Consider the following 15,117-nt stretch of genomic DNA (forward strand, 5'->3'; position numbering starts at 1 on the left):
TTTTCAATCAATTACACCAATTTTGTTACTAGAAAGTTGCCACCTCATTAGTCATTATTACAAAAAGGACGGAAAACAAAAAGCAAAAGTAATTATCGCATATTTTTGACATTTTAGTCTTTTGCTTCATTGTCCTTCGTTGAAATAGTCAAGATTTCAATTACCTTCTATAATATAATCAAAATTGATACATTTAATAACATATTAAAAAATTGAAGTAGGGTTTTGCAATTTTAATATAAAGATGATATAAGATAAAAGGGTAATAAAAATTGATTAAATTTTTTTAACTTTACTTCTTTAATTTTTTAAATCAAACTTATTATCCCTCTCCTCCCATCCCTTCTTTTGCTGTCATGGGTTTATTTGAATTATTGGTAGTAAAAGTGGTTTTTGTTGAATTAGTATAACGTGTATTTTGTAGACTTAAAGTAGAACAAAAGTAATTAGTACAATATAATTTATATTTAAATCAACTATTATTAAAAAAACTCAATTGACGGGATAAGTCTGTTTAGATGATAAAATTTGAAAGCAATTTTATATGTTAAATGACTAAAGATGGTATAAGTATTATTAAACACGCACACATATATTTATCTGACTGCATTAAATTTGGGCTGGTCTAATTAGAGAGGTATATGTATGTATATTATATTTATATAATTTGATAATTTTAAAAACTACAATTATAGAGGAAAAAACATGTTAACTGTCTCATTTTTATAACAAACACTAATAAACAATTAATTAGGTAATTTTTTTCCTTCTCATGTTAGTGGATCTTTGGAGTAATTTTATCATTTTTTTATTAAAGCACGTGGGACCTTTCTTCCTTTTCTATTGTCATCTTCTCTTCTCTCTCCATGTCGGCAATTCCGTAAACGCCTTCCCCCCCCCCCCAAAAAAAAAAAAGCAGTTCTATAAATAGTTTTTACAGTAGCACAATTTTGGACCGATAAGCTCCTTCAACCAAAATACTGACCAAAACAGCATGGTGGAGCTTTTTCCTTCCTCAACGCGCCACGGCTTCTTTTTCCTGTTTACCGTCATTCTAAGCACAGCCTAATGCGACCGGCATTGGAATGTGGGGTTATCTAGGCCCAATCAAACAAATTTGACCATGCACCTTGTTTAATGACTTGAATGCCATATTTTGAAAGCTGGATAGGATATGGGACAACAAAAAAACAGCTATCCATGGTTCCTATGATTTAACACTGACAGTTGAAAACGTTCACTTATATGTTCAAAATAAAGGCGATATTTCTTTGATTTGGGTAAAGTAGGAAGGTGGTTAAGATGATTTACTCAATATAAAAATGATAACAATATTCTAAAAAGATAATAAATGTAAAGCAGCAACAATCAGAAAAAGGAAAATACTCAGAAGGCAATCGCATTGAATCAGCAACAATAGTCACAGAGAAGGAGGGAAACGCCAGAGACGATGGAAATTTAGGGGACCCCCCGGGAGGGGGGGGGGAAGGTAACCAGAAGAGACGAGACTCCACAAATTGCAAAATTCCACACACCTCCCAATGCTCTCACCCTCTCTAAATATTTCTCGTTACTTTAAAGCCCAACAATCCACTTGTTGGCCCTTTTTTCATCCTTCCTATTAGTATTTAAATGGGCTTTTAGGATCCACATGATTATTAGGCCTACTCATGATAATCAGAATAAAAAGCATAATTTTCTCTCATAATATTTGTGTGAGTTTCTCCCCAAAAGTACCATTCGTCAGATAAAATTAGTAGTGGGGTCATTTTTTTTATCTGATTTTATAATTTTATTGATATTTTTGCACCTCGTAAAAATATATGATACTAGGCGTATTTTAAGTAAAATTTTATGAGTATTTTTATACTTTTTATTTTTTAGTTAGTATTTACAATTTTGATTTGTAAATAGCATAACTCAATTTGTAATATTAAATTACGATATTTAACATGTAAATCATGCAACGCAACTCGTAGATATAAAATTTCAATTTATAAATGTTAAATCCTTTAGTTGGCAAAAAAAAAAAAATCAAATCCTTCAAGACATAATGATATTAAATAAAATTTTAAACATTTATATTTAATTTTCTTATCTGATAGGTATGGATAGTTTTTCCATATAAATATTCCCCACTCATCCTTTGAGACTCTCTTTCAAAGCTTAATACTCTCCGATTCTTAATATAGGACTTAATTGTTAAGTTAATTTTGATCCTAAATATAAGACTTATTTTTCATATTTACTAATTTTTTCTAAATTATTTCTATGAATACTCCCTCAGCTATAATCAAATAAATAAAGGGGGAAGAATATTAAAAAAGATGATTACGACGTTTTAGGAAAAACATGTCATATTTTGTATAATTAGCTAATTTACCTAACTTTTCTAGTCTAATCAAATTAGTTAAATTGGTCTTATAACTGAAGGAGTAATTTCTTTATCTTACCCTTCCATATAAAGAGTCTTTTCAAGGAAGCGAAACAATGTTTCATTTTTTCACGCTCGCCCTTTCATGCACTCTGCCGAAAAAGGTGCCCTCGAATCTAAATGCAGAAGCTAGTTATTCAATTAACACATATCTAAAAAATTATGTTAGTTAGTTATTTATAAAACAAGCATAATAATTTTCCCAAAATACTACATCTTTCAATTATTTATTATATTGGAGTATTATCAATATAGTTTATGGATATTACACACACAAGAATAAAACTTGATGAGTAATTTGACAAAATGATGAATATGGGAAAATTTGAAATATTATATTTATGGTCAAAATAACTTTTTTAATTAACTCTTAAATTTATCATAATCGAAATTATGGATTTTTTCCTCTGTCGTCCTTTTGCTTCTTTCACACCATTTCAAATATGATACTTTCAGTCCTAAATATACGATATACTTTGTAATGTAATTATCTGTTATATCTGAGTCATTCAGATGCAAGAAAGTCTTTTTTTTATAACCATGTTAGGAGCTTAATTCTATTCTAATATGGTTATGTGCTTGAGGTAATTTAAATCTTTTATAACCACAATATATTATGTTGTAGTTCATGTTTGTCTGTTTCTTTTATATCATGGTTATGATCAGAACATGTTAAATATGGTGAGTAACTCGTCAAGGTGTTACAATTCGATTCAATGATTTCCTATAATTACAAATTTATTGACTCAGAAAATTTGAAGCAGTATTAACGGTTGCTTTAATTAATTTGGTGAATGCTCTCCTCAAGGTTTTGTGTTCCATGAATGGATGGTGAGGGAGGTTGACACCCACGCACCGCCTCAATTTGGACCAGTTGAGACTTGTGGCATAATACCCACTTGATATAAATTTTTTTTAAAAAATCGAAATAAGTCATTGAGATTTCATGATTCCAAGTACGATTTTTCAATTTTTTTTCCATTTAGCGATGGGTTCTATTATGTTTTCTTAATGATGACTTTGAATAATTCCAACAAAGACGGCTCTTTATTGCGCCATTATTCCCAATGCATGGATATATTCATCTGATTTGACTTGGAAAATGTTTGGATCTTTTCGTGATATCAAAATGCAATGTCTATCTACCATTATGAGATTAAATTTCTCTTTGACTATATTTTGTTAGTGTTATCCAGCGTATCTTCTCTAATTATCCGGTTAGAAATTCTAAGATGTTAAAAATTGAAACTGTAATTGTGCGACCACAAACCGCACAAGTGAAGGATTCAGTTATTGTTGACTGGAGCAAAACTTATGTCAAGATGTTCATCCATTAAATCAAGCGAGGATCCTGTTTAGGTTCCCAAGGCTCGTCCACAGATTTAATATTTTTTTAATTAATCATTTTTAAATAAAAAATATTTTTCGAGAAAAAAGGTAATAGTTAAGAGTCTATACATATTAGATAATTACTTTAAAAAAAAAAAATATTTGGACAGTCTAGATCAGCATTAAATGGTCTAGAGGAGATAAGCTTTTATTATGATTACTTGAACCAATTCCTATTATATTTTGCTATTATTTACATGCATGTGAGTTCACTTAACTAGGGTCTATTTAAAATGTCTCATAAACAGTTTTTCAATCAAGATTTATGAAATACGAACAAGTATGTAAGACAAATTTTATCTCAACTTGCATAACATATGTTTATAAGTGATTTCAATAGTGATTTCAAATAGGATTTAAATTTAAATCTTCATATGAATATTTTTTATCTTGTTATTCTTAGTTGTATGAGCTTGACATATAGGTAACTTAACCAAAGTTTTGTCCTTTAAACTGATATCAGCTCTTTGTCCTTTATTAAAATTGATTCAGCAACGCGTTGAATGGGGAGCATTTAGTGTTTGGTCATCAAATTGTTGAGTGGATTGCGAACTAGTCATGAAGGAAATCATGTGTATTTAGACTTTTACACAAGTCTTTCACTTTATTGGTCCATTAGCATATTAACAAATGGGACCCAGCAATCCTATATTTGCACGTCTTAATTAATATTTGCAATATATCTTTGACTCAATATTATTTTGAACCTTATTATCCTTAAATTAACCATTTGGTGGGATCTAAAATGTCATGTCTGTATCAACGTTTGCATTTCTAACTCTCATTTTTTGCTCCCAATGTCGTTGAAAATATATCTGAACAAAGGGATGCCCCAAGGGCTATATAAAAGAACTCTACTTTGAAGCGAAAAACATGTTCTCTGTCACACTTCTCTTTATAACCCATTATATGTCAATTGGCACCAATATAAGTCGTTTCGTAACATTTTCAGATGAAAAATTTGAAATTCGGGATTTTACTGTTCATTCTGTCCGTACACTGTTCATCTGAAAATAGGCCAATTTTGAAAATTCATAACTAAATCCAGAAAAATAAAAACGAAGTGGTTCCAATTTTCACGCGAAACTTGCTAAGAGTTCTATGGAGGAAAAATAATCATTAGATCCAATTCCATCCAGAATAATTCTAGAAAATTCGTCAAAGTGTACTGTTTATCTGGTAAATTTTTAAATTTTCAGTATTTTTGCCCAACTTTGGAAGGGCATAACTCTTAGTACACAACTTCAAATTTAATAAATTACCACTTTTTTAAAGATAAAAATGAAATCTATTTTCTTGTAAAATTTCATGTCCAAACTCTAACAATTGCTCATTATTTTATGTGTCACAGATTTGGCACTATTTAGGGAGATTTTATCCCTTAATTTCTATTTTCTTGATTTATTTCTTCTTTTTCCTTCATCCACATCCTTTCCACAATGCATCAAGTATAATTCCAACATTTTGAACATAGAATAACAATATAGTTTACATCAAAATGTCATCCATAACTTATTACAAAATCCATGTAAGGTTTATTATACATTGCAAAAATTTCTAACATAACATAATATTCATAAAGCCATTTCATGCCAAGGCCAATTCCTTCCCTTGATCCATGCTTGATCCACTTCCTAATTAGGACATAAAATAACAAAGGAGGAATGAGATTTCAAAGAAATCTCAGCAGCATATGAATTATAATTGTCATGTAAATCAATGCAAGTTTAATTGTGAAATGTCATGTAATCCAAACCATTCCTAACTCATAGGAATTCATACCGAATATTATGCAAGGAGAGGAACATCATATTATCCACATTGACATATCACAAAGCATTTGGCCAAAGCATAACCAATGCCAATCAAACAATCAATATCACCACAAAGTTCCTCCAATCCAAGCAACAACAATCATAACAAACAAGCAAGATAAACAATCAAATTATAATTCAAAGCTACCTTTGCAAAGCTTGTCCACTTAGTTCCTCTAAGAAGCAATGCTTCTCCTTAAATTCTTCTCTCAATGCCTATTAAACTAAGCATAATCATAGGCCATATTAATTACAAAACAATTTAATTCCAATACTTAAACATTAACTCAACAATTTCCCCCCTTTTTCTTTGATTTTTAACAAATTGATTCCTTCTTTAGAATCAATCATCTCATGACTCAATCCTATACAATTTTTCATGAGGAATCCAATAGTGCGATCAGATTTTTAAAATTCAACCTCCTTCCCTATGAACCTCATTTCGCCGAATAGGGGTCCTTAATTTTTCAAAAATTCTATTTTTGATTCCAATGATTTTAAACACTTTCTAACATCATATCCCTATACAAAAACATGTTTTAAAGTCATTGGAATTATCAAATCAAGCAAAATCAATCAGCTCCTGCATGAAGAGTACTGGTTGAAATTTTCACCTTAAACCCTAACCTTGATTTCATCCAAAAATCAATCCATACATCACTTAATCTTCCTTATTCCATTTGATTATTAAGGTTTCTATCCTTCCCCAAGCATCACACATCTCAACCGAATTTTTCAAAATTTTCCAGCATTTTTCCAAGCAAAAATCCTTGTTTAATCAATGTAAAACTTAGGGATAGTGATGCTTGGACATACCTTAGTAATTCCTTGAAGTAAGTTGGATGATTTCTTGCATAAAAATCCTCAAGAATTTTATGCAACAGGGCTGGATAAACAGTGGCAGAGTTTCTCCTTATTTTTCCCAATTTTCTAACATTTTCTTTGTATTTTTAAGGGGTATTTATAGATCAAAAATTCTGCCACTTCCCCCCCTAATTGGCATGCCCAAAAGACAGATAAGGAGGTGTGTTGGTAGCCATCAAGTGTGGGAATTGATCAGATTTGAACAAGTGTACATTTGCTAGATTTTTCCACACAAATATCTCTTAATTTTTGTATTTTTCTTTAATTAATTGAAACCTCCAGATTTTGCATGAAATTGGCCCCTTATTGGGCTCAATGTGGGCCACACAAATGATTTGAGTTGGTTCAAAAAGATGGCCCATAAACCAAATCACTATCCCAAACCAATAAGAAACTTTATCAGTTACTATTCACTGGTAACATTCTATAATTTTTCCAGTCCTCCAAAAATTCATTTCTCTTCATGATAATTCATCTTTTAATATGAGAATATGATATGAAAATCTTCAGAATTTTTCACCACCTCTAGGTATTTATTTTGAATTTTCTCCGATTAGGCCTTTATCGGTGAATCTGAGAGAAAATAAATTCCCTAAAATTTGTTCTTTAGCTTTCAAAGCCTCAAATCAATTTTATAAATTCAAATAAACATTTATATGAATCATCCAGTAATCTCCCAAATTTATTGAGGCTTCTAACTCATTAAAATAATTATTTTCCTTCATTTCCCTAATAATTTCTCGAAAAACCTTTGTTTACGGGAAAGTCCGTAATAATTCATTTTCACCGAAATTTCACCTTTCGGGCTTCAAACAAATTTCCAAAACCTCTATTCTACACTTTTCCCATTTTTTTGGGATTTTCTAGAAAATTTCTCAAATTTTTCCATTTTGCCTTTCCTAGACTGATAATTACGGAAATGCCAGCCCGGACCTTTTCGGGGTTTCATATCAAAAGTTGTTTTATCTCCCCGTCTAGTTCCTACATTGACCCTCATCCCAATTTTTGATCTTTTATTGCTCGATGAAAATTTTTAAGATGTGACAATTCCTCCCCCTTTTAAATAAATTTCGTCCTCGAAATTTAGAAACATACCTTGATTAAACAATTCAGGGTATCTGGCCTTCATGTCATCCTCCTTTTCCCATGTAGCCTCCTCTTGAGTTAGATCCCTCCAGATGACTTTGACCATCGGAATAGTCTTATTCCGTAGTTGCTTAATCTGCCGATCTATCACTTTCACCGGTTTCACTTTAAAAGTGAGGTTATCTCACAGCTCTATGTCTTCGTATTTCAATACATGTGAGGGATCCGGCTGATACTTCTTCAACTAAGAAACATAGAAGATGTCATGAATCTGGCTTAAATTAGGGGGTAGGGCCAATTTGTAAGCCACCGGGCCAACTCTTGACAAGATTTGGAAGGGTCCAATAAACTTCAGCGTCAATTTATGGGCCTTAATCGATCTTCCTATACCCGTAGTTGGAGAAACTTTCAAGAAAACATGATCTCCAACTTTGAACTCTAGAGGCCTTCTCCGTATATCAGCAGAACTTTTTTTTCTACTTCATGCTGTGAGTAGCCTCTGTCGGATCATCTTAATTTGTTGGGAGGTTTGCTCTACCAAGTCAGGACCAAATGTCTTTCTTTCTCCAATTCAGTCTAACACAATGAGGATCTACATTTCCTCCTGTACAAAGCTTCATAAGGAGCCATTTGGATACTAGAATGGTAACTGTTATTATAGGCAAATTTTGCCAATGGCAAATACTTATCCCAGTTCCCTTTGAAGTCGAGGACACAAGCTCTCGACATATCCTCTAACGTTTAAACAGTACGCTCTATTTGCTCGTCAGTTTGAGGATGATAGGATGTACTAAAACTTAACTTAGTGTCCACGGCTTCCTGTAATGCTCTCTAAAACTTAGAGAGAAATCTCGGGTCCCTATCAGAAATAATCGTTTCGGGTACTCCATGCAACGTCATAATTTCCCGGATATATATATTCATGCCAATTTCTTCAGTTGATACTCTTTCTTAATGGCCAAGAAATGAGCTAACTTTGTCCGATGATCTACAATCATCCATAGCGCATCATAACCTGACGATGTACAAGGTAATCCCATTACAAAATCCATGGAAATTAATGCTTTCCCATTTCCATTCCGGAATACTAAGGGGTTGTAAGGATCCTGGTGGCTTTTGGTATTCTGTCTTTACCTTCTGACAAGTGAGGCATCTCACTACGTAGTCCGTCACATCTGTCTTCATACCAAGCCACCAGAACGATTCCTTCAGATTTTGATACATCTTGGTCATGCCTGGATGTATGGTGTATCGACTCTTGTGTGCCTCTTCCAGAATTTGCCCCTTAATCTCTCAGTTTGGGGGAATATAAGTTCTTTCCTTATGTCTTAGGATCCCTGCCTAAGTTATCTAGAAATCCTTCGTCTCATTTCTTAGCACTCTGGCTTTCAACGTGTCGGCCAGTTGATCTCTCTGTTGAGCCTTCTTGATCTGTTCAATGATTTGCATTTCCACTTTTACAATACTGATCTGGCCTGCTATCAGTCCTATCTAGCCTATGAGATCCTAAGCTCGAATATTCTCAATCAACTCTTGTTCTTTTATTATTAACGATGCCACATGCACTGTTTTCCGGCTCAACGCATCTGCTACCACATTCGGTTTCCTGGATGATATTTGATTTGGTAGTTGCAATCCTTGAGTAATTCCATCCATCTCCTTTGTCTCATATTGAGTTCTTTCTAGTCTTGTAGGTACTTGAGGCTTTTATGATCATAATACAATTCAATAGTTACCCCATACAGGTAATGCCTCCAGATCTTCAAGGCATAAACAATCGCTACTAGCTCAAGATCATAAGTGGGATAGTTCTCCTTATAAGTCTTTAACTATCGTGAGGCATAAGTGACCACTTGACCCTACTGTATCAGCACACATCCCAATCCTTGTTTACTTGCATCTGTATACACCACATATGGCAATGTAGGATCGAGGATTATCAGCATGGGAGTTGAGGTCAACTTCTGCTTTAACTCCTGGAAGCTCGCCTCACACTTTGCATCCCAATTGAATGGTTGATTCTTTCAAGTGAGCTTGGTTAGCAGTAGGGCAATTCTAGAGAAATCCCGTATAAACTTTCGATAGTACCTTGTTAGACCCAAAAAGCTTCTAACCTCAGTTACCATCTTGGGTCGTTCCTAATTCAACACAGCTTCTACCTTACTTGGGTCCATGGCCACTCCATCTTGGGTTATCACATGGCCTAAGAATTTCACTTCATTTAGCCAAAATTCACATTTATTCAACTTGGCATACAGTTGCTTTTCCCGCAACTTGCCCAGTACGATTCACAGATGATGTTTGTGTTCTTCTGGTAACTTAGAATACACCAGGATGTCATCAATGAATACCACTACGAATTGGTCCAAGTATGGCCAGAAGATTCTCTTCATGTAATCCATGAATATGGTAGGTGTGTTCATTAAACCAAATGTCATCACTAGGAATTCATAATGTCTATACCTAGTTGGAAAGGCAGTCTTCGGAACATCTTCTGCCTTAATTCTCAATTGATGGTACCCGGATCTCAAGTCGATCTTCAAGAATGTAGTGGCTCCTTCCAACTGATCTAACAAATCATCAATTCTCAGTAATGGGTACTTATTCTTAATTGTCACCTTGTTCAACTCACGGTAGTCTTTACACAACCTCAAACTACCATCTTTCTTCTTTACAAACAACACTAATGCACCCCACGGTGATATACTAGGGCATATGAACCCTTTTTCTAACAATTCCTCTAGTTACTTTTTCAATTCTGCCATTTCATTTGGCACCATCCGATACGGAGCTTTTGGAATTGGATTTGCTCCAGGCACCAGATCAATAGCAAACTCAATTTCTCTTTCCAGAGGTAGTCTGCTGATTTTTGTTGGAAACACTTTAGGGAATTCTCAGACTATCAGGATATCAGTAATCCCTTCCTCTATTTTTGCCTTCACTGAGAAAAATACCATGTATACTTGGCAACCCTGCCTCAACCATTTATCTGCTCGAGCCGCCAAAATCACATTCAACTTTACTTCTGCCATCGGGGTTAACTCTCGAGTAGGAAGGATCAATGTTTTGTTTTTACAGTAAAGGAGAACATTTTGGGAGGACAACCAGTTCAAACCAAGGATAACATCAATATCATAGAAAGGCATGCATATCAGGTCTAACGTAGTGCAACAGTGGGTATACCGGACAATGTAGTTTAAACAAACAGCAAAAGTTAAAATTTTTGTTCTTATGGGAGTGCAAATACACAAATCATACAACAATATGTCGACAACAAGACCTAAGTGCCTACCGCAATCATGTGATATAAACGAGTGGCTGGCACCTAGTTAAACAAAGCATCCACAAGGTAGTCATTCATAATAACCGTACCTTGGATCATCTCGGGTGACTTACAAGCCTCTTCCCGACTGAGGGCAAACACCCTTCCCTATGACTGAGGTCTTCTCGTGCTGTCGGCACCTTGCAAGCACTCCCTAGCAAAGTGTCTGGATTGTTCACACCTCAAGCACACATTCTGACCCATTATGCACGGCCTGTCTCTGTGATTACAGCCACAGCGTTCGCATTCCCTTCCTTGGCGAACATTCTCTGGTCCCTGGCAGACATTCTTTGTGCCTTCTCATCGGGCTCCCCACCTCGACTTCCTGTTCCAGTTAAATCTCCTTTTCTTCCAGCTACCACTGAAAGAAGTGCCTTCCTGACTCGCTTTTACCCCTGGCTTCTCAGCTAGCGGGGTTGCTTTAGCCAGCTCAGTATGATTTTGGCTATTCTCAGTCAGATGGCATACTTCCACTGCCTTATTGAAAACTTCCAACTATCTCGGGGCTACCTTCTCTCTCAACTTAGGCTTCAGCCCCTTGACCATCTTCTCTGTAAACCAACATTCATCATTCATGTGCTGAAGATAAGTGGAGTATCTAGACAACTTGATATACCTCGCCATGTATTAATCAAAGGGTTTATTTGCTGCTTGTCTTATAGTGAGGAACTCTGCTTCTTTATCGTCCCTCATAGATCAGGGAAAGTATTTAAAAAAGAATTGGTCCTTGAACACCTCCCAATTGATCGGGGTGTTGTTGGCCTGAAGGACCAATTTGGTGTTCTTCCACCATCTATTTGCCTCCCCTTCCCGCTTGTATACTACCATCTGAGCCTTCCTCTCAGATGGACACTCCAAGATATTAAAAATCTTTTCTAGCTGGGTTATCAAGTCCTTGGCTACTTGAACATCGAAAGTTCCCTCAAAAATAGGAAGGTTGTGTTTTGTAAACTTCACAATCCACTGCTACAGCATATTAGGTTCTGTAGCAGGCTGAGGCCTCACAGGAGCAGGTTCCTGTGGTTGCTGTGGTGGTATGGGCTGACCTATCCCAGTATTCCTCGCCCGAGTTGCTGTAGCAATGCCAGTGCTACTGCTACTACTATAGCTATAGCAGCATCCCTCTCTTGTTCCTGCCTAACTTATGTGGCTTGTATCTCAATCATATTCCTTTGCTGTTCCTCTAACCTTTCTATTATCTATTCAATCGGATCAACAGGGGGTCTTGACGACTCTCCCCTTGTATCTGGTCTCCTACCTCTTGATCCTCATCTTCCTCTTACCATTTTGTTATTTTCGTCTCAACTACAAGAGGAACAGAATTATTAATTTACATAAACACTGCTTGTATTACTTTTCAATTTATATATACACGGCATAGTTAACAAAAAGTAAGGTCACAACCCACTACAGACAGCATAATATACAATCATCTTGTGTTTACAGCACAGAAGCAGAAAAAGGAAAAGTAGTAACAATAAAGAGTTCTAAGTCATCTAGCAATTGATGGAAGGTACGAGACACGGAGCATCCACAAATCCTCTAGACCTCCTCCTGCCAAACTCTAGTCCTTGGTAAAATCTCCATCAGTGCTCGGCTCCAAAGAGTATCATCAGTATTTGGACTCTCCTCAATTACTTCATTGTACAATAACCTCACATAAAGGAGAAAATCCAAATAGGTAATACCATACTGATTCTGGGTTTGGTCTATATGCCTTCCTAATTCTCGTAGCTCCCTTAAGATGCTATTGTAGTCTTTAAACTCTTTCTTTATCAGTAAGGGTCTCTTCTTAACTGGTAAATCCTTAGCCTTGACCTGTTCCGGCATCCCAGTCTAGATAGGCACTGCTTTGATGGCACTGGGACCCGCCTCGTTAGGATGTGGCTGAGGTCTTGTGGTGCTTTGGGCATCACCCCTTTCTAACCTAACTAGGTCATTGGAGTCTTCTTCCGAATATATGTCCTCTATCTCCCAAAGAGGCTGATAATATCCAGGTAGTGGAGTCAGGTCGCCGAGGTCAGAAACATGTGGATGGTACCAATTTGGGTACAGCTCTCCTAGCATCCTTTGGTTTACCGATTCCCTGGAATCATCACTACAACAGGCCATGGCTTATCCTGTACTCAACTCAGTCTATAACATACCATTCTACCTAGACATAATCCAACTAGAAGCATTCAATCAATAATCAAACAAATAGTTCATAATCAATCAACAATATTCAACCATTGTGCACAATACATAACAGTCAATATAGTGCATAGAAACAAAGCCAGAACCTTTGCTCTAATACCAAAAAGTGTCACACCTCTCTTTATAATCCATTATACACTAATTGGAACCAATATAAGTCGTTTCATAACATTTCCAGATGAAAAATTTGAAATTTAGGATTTTACTGTTCATCCTGTCAGTACACTGTTCATCCAAAAATGGGCTAATTTTGAAAATTCATAACTAAATCCAGAAAAATCAAAATGAAGTGGTTCCAATTTTCACGCGAAGCTTGCTAAGAGTTCTATGGAGAAAAAATAATCATTAGGTCCAATTCCATCCAAAATAATTCCATAAAATTTGTCAAAGTGTACTGTTTATTTGGTAAATTTTCGAATTTCCAATATTTTTTACCCAATTTTGGAAGGGCATAGTTCTTAGCACACAACTCCAAATTTAATGAATTACCACTTGTTTTAAAGCTAAAAATGAGATATATTTTCCTGTAAAATTTCATGTCCAAAATCCAACAATTACTTATTACTTTATGTGCCACAAATTTGGCACTATTTAGGGAGATTTTATCCCCTAATTTCCATTTTCTTGATTTATTTCTTCTTTTTCCTTCATCCACATCCTTTCCACAATGCATCAAGTATAATTCCAACATTTTGAACATGGAATAAAAGTATAATTTACATCAAAATGTCATCCACAACTTATTACAAAATCCATGTAAGGTTCATTATACATTGCAAAAGTTTCTAACATAACATAATATTCATAAAGCAATTTCATGCAAAGGCCAATTCCTTCCCTTGATCCATGCTTGGTCTACTTACTAATTAGGACATAAAATAACAGGGGAGGAATGAGATTTCAAAGAAATCTTAGCAGCATATGAATTATAATTGTCATGTAAATCAATGCAAGTTTAATTGTGAAATGTCATGCAATCCAAACCATTCCTAACTCATAGGAATTCATACCGAATATTATGAAAGAAGAGGAACATCATATTATCCACATTGACATATCACAAAGCATTTGGCCAAAGCATAACCAATGTCAATCAAACAATCAGTGTCACCACAAAGTTCCTCCAATCCAAGCAACAACAATCACAACAAACAAGCAAGATAAACAATCAAATTATAATTCAAACCTACCTTTACAAAGCTTGTCCATTTAATTCCTCCAAGAAGCAATGCTTCTCCTTAATTCCTTCTCTCAATTCCTATTAAACTAAGCATAATCATGGGCCATATTAATCACAAAACAATTTAATTCCAATACTTAAACATTAACTCAATAATTTCCCTCCTTTTTCTTTGATTTTTAACAAATTGATTCCTTCTTTAGAATCAATCAACTCATAACTCAATCCCACACAATTTTTCATGAGAAATCCAATAGTGCAATCAGATTTTTAAAATTCAACCTCCTTCCCCATGAACCTGATTTGGCCGAACAAGGGTCCTTAATTTTCCAAAAATTTTATTTTTGATTCCAATGATTTTAAACACTTTCCAACATCATATCCCTTTACAAAAACATGTTTAAAAGTCATTGGAATCATCAAATCAAGCAAAATCAATCAGCTCCTGCATGAACAGTGCTGGCCGAAATTTTCACCTTGACCCCTAACCTTGATTTGTCCAAAAATCAATCCATACATCACTTAATATTTCTTATTCCACTTGATTATTAAGGTTTTTATCCTTTCCCAAGCATCACACATCTCAACCGAATTTTTTCAGAATTTTCCAGCATTTTTTCAGCATTTTTCCAAGCGAAAATCCTTGTTTAATCAATGTAAAACTTAGGGATAGTGATGCTTGGACGTATCTTAGTGTTTCGTTGAAGTAAGTTGGATGATTTCTTGCATAAAAATCCTCAAGAGTTTCATGCAACAAGGCTGGATGAACAGTGGCAGAGTTTCTCCTTTTTTTTCCCCAATTTCTAACATTTTCTTCGTATTTTTAAGGGGT

Source organism: Neltuma alba, unplaced genomic scaffold (assembly GCF_004799145.2).
Source record: "Neltuma alba isolate B1F8T4 unplaced genomic scaffold, ASM479914v2 tig00012634_pilon, whole genome shotgun sequence".
Classification (NCBI taxonomy): domain Eukaryota; kingdom Viridiplantae; phylum Streptophyta; class Magnoliopsida; order Fabales; family Fabaceae; genus Neltuma; species Neltuma alba.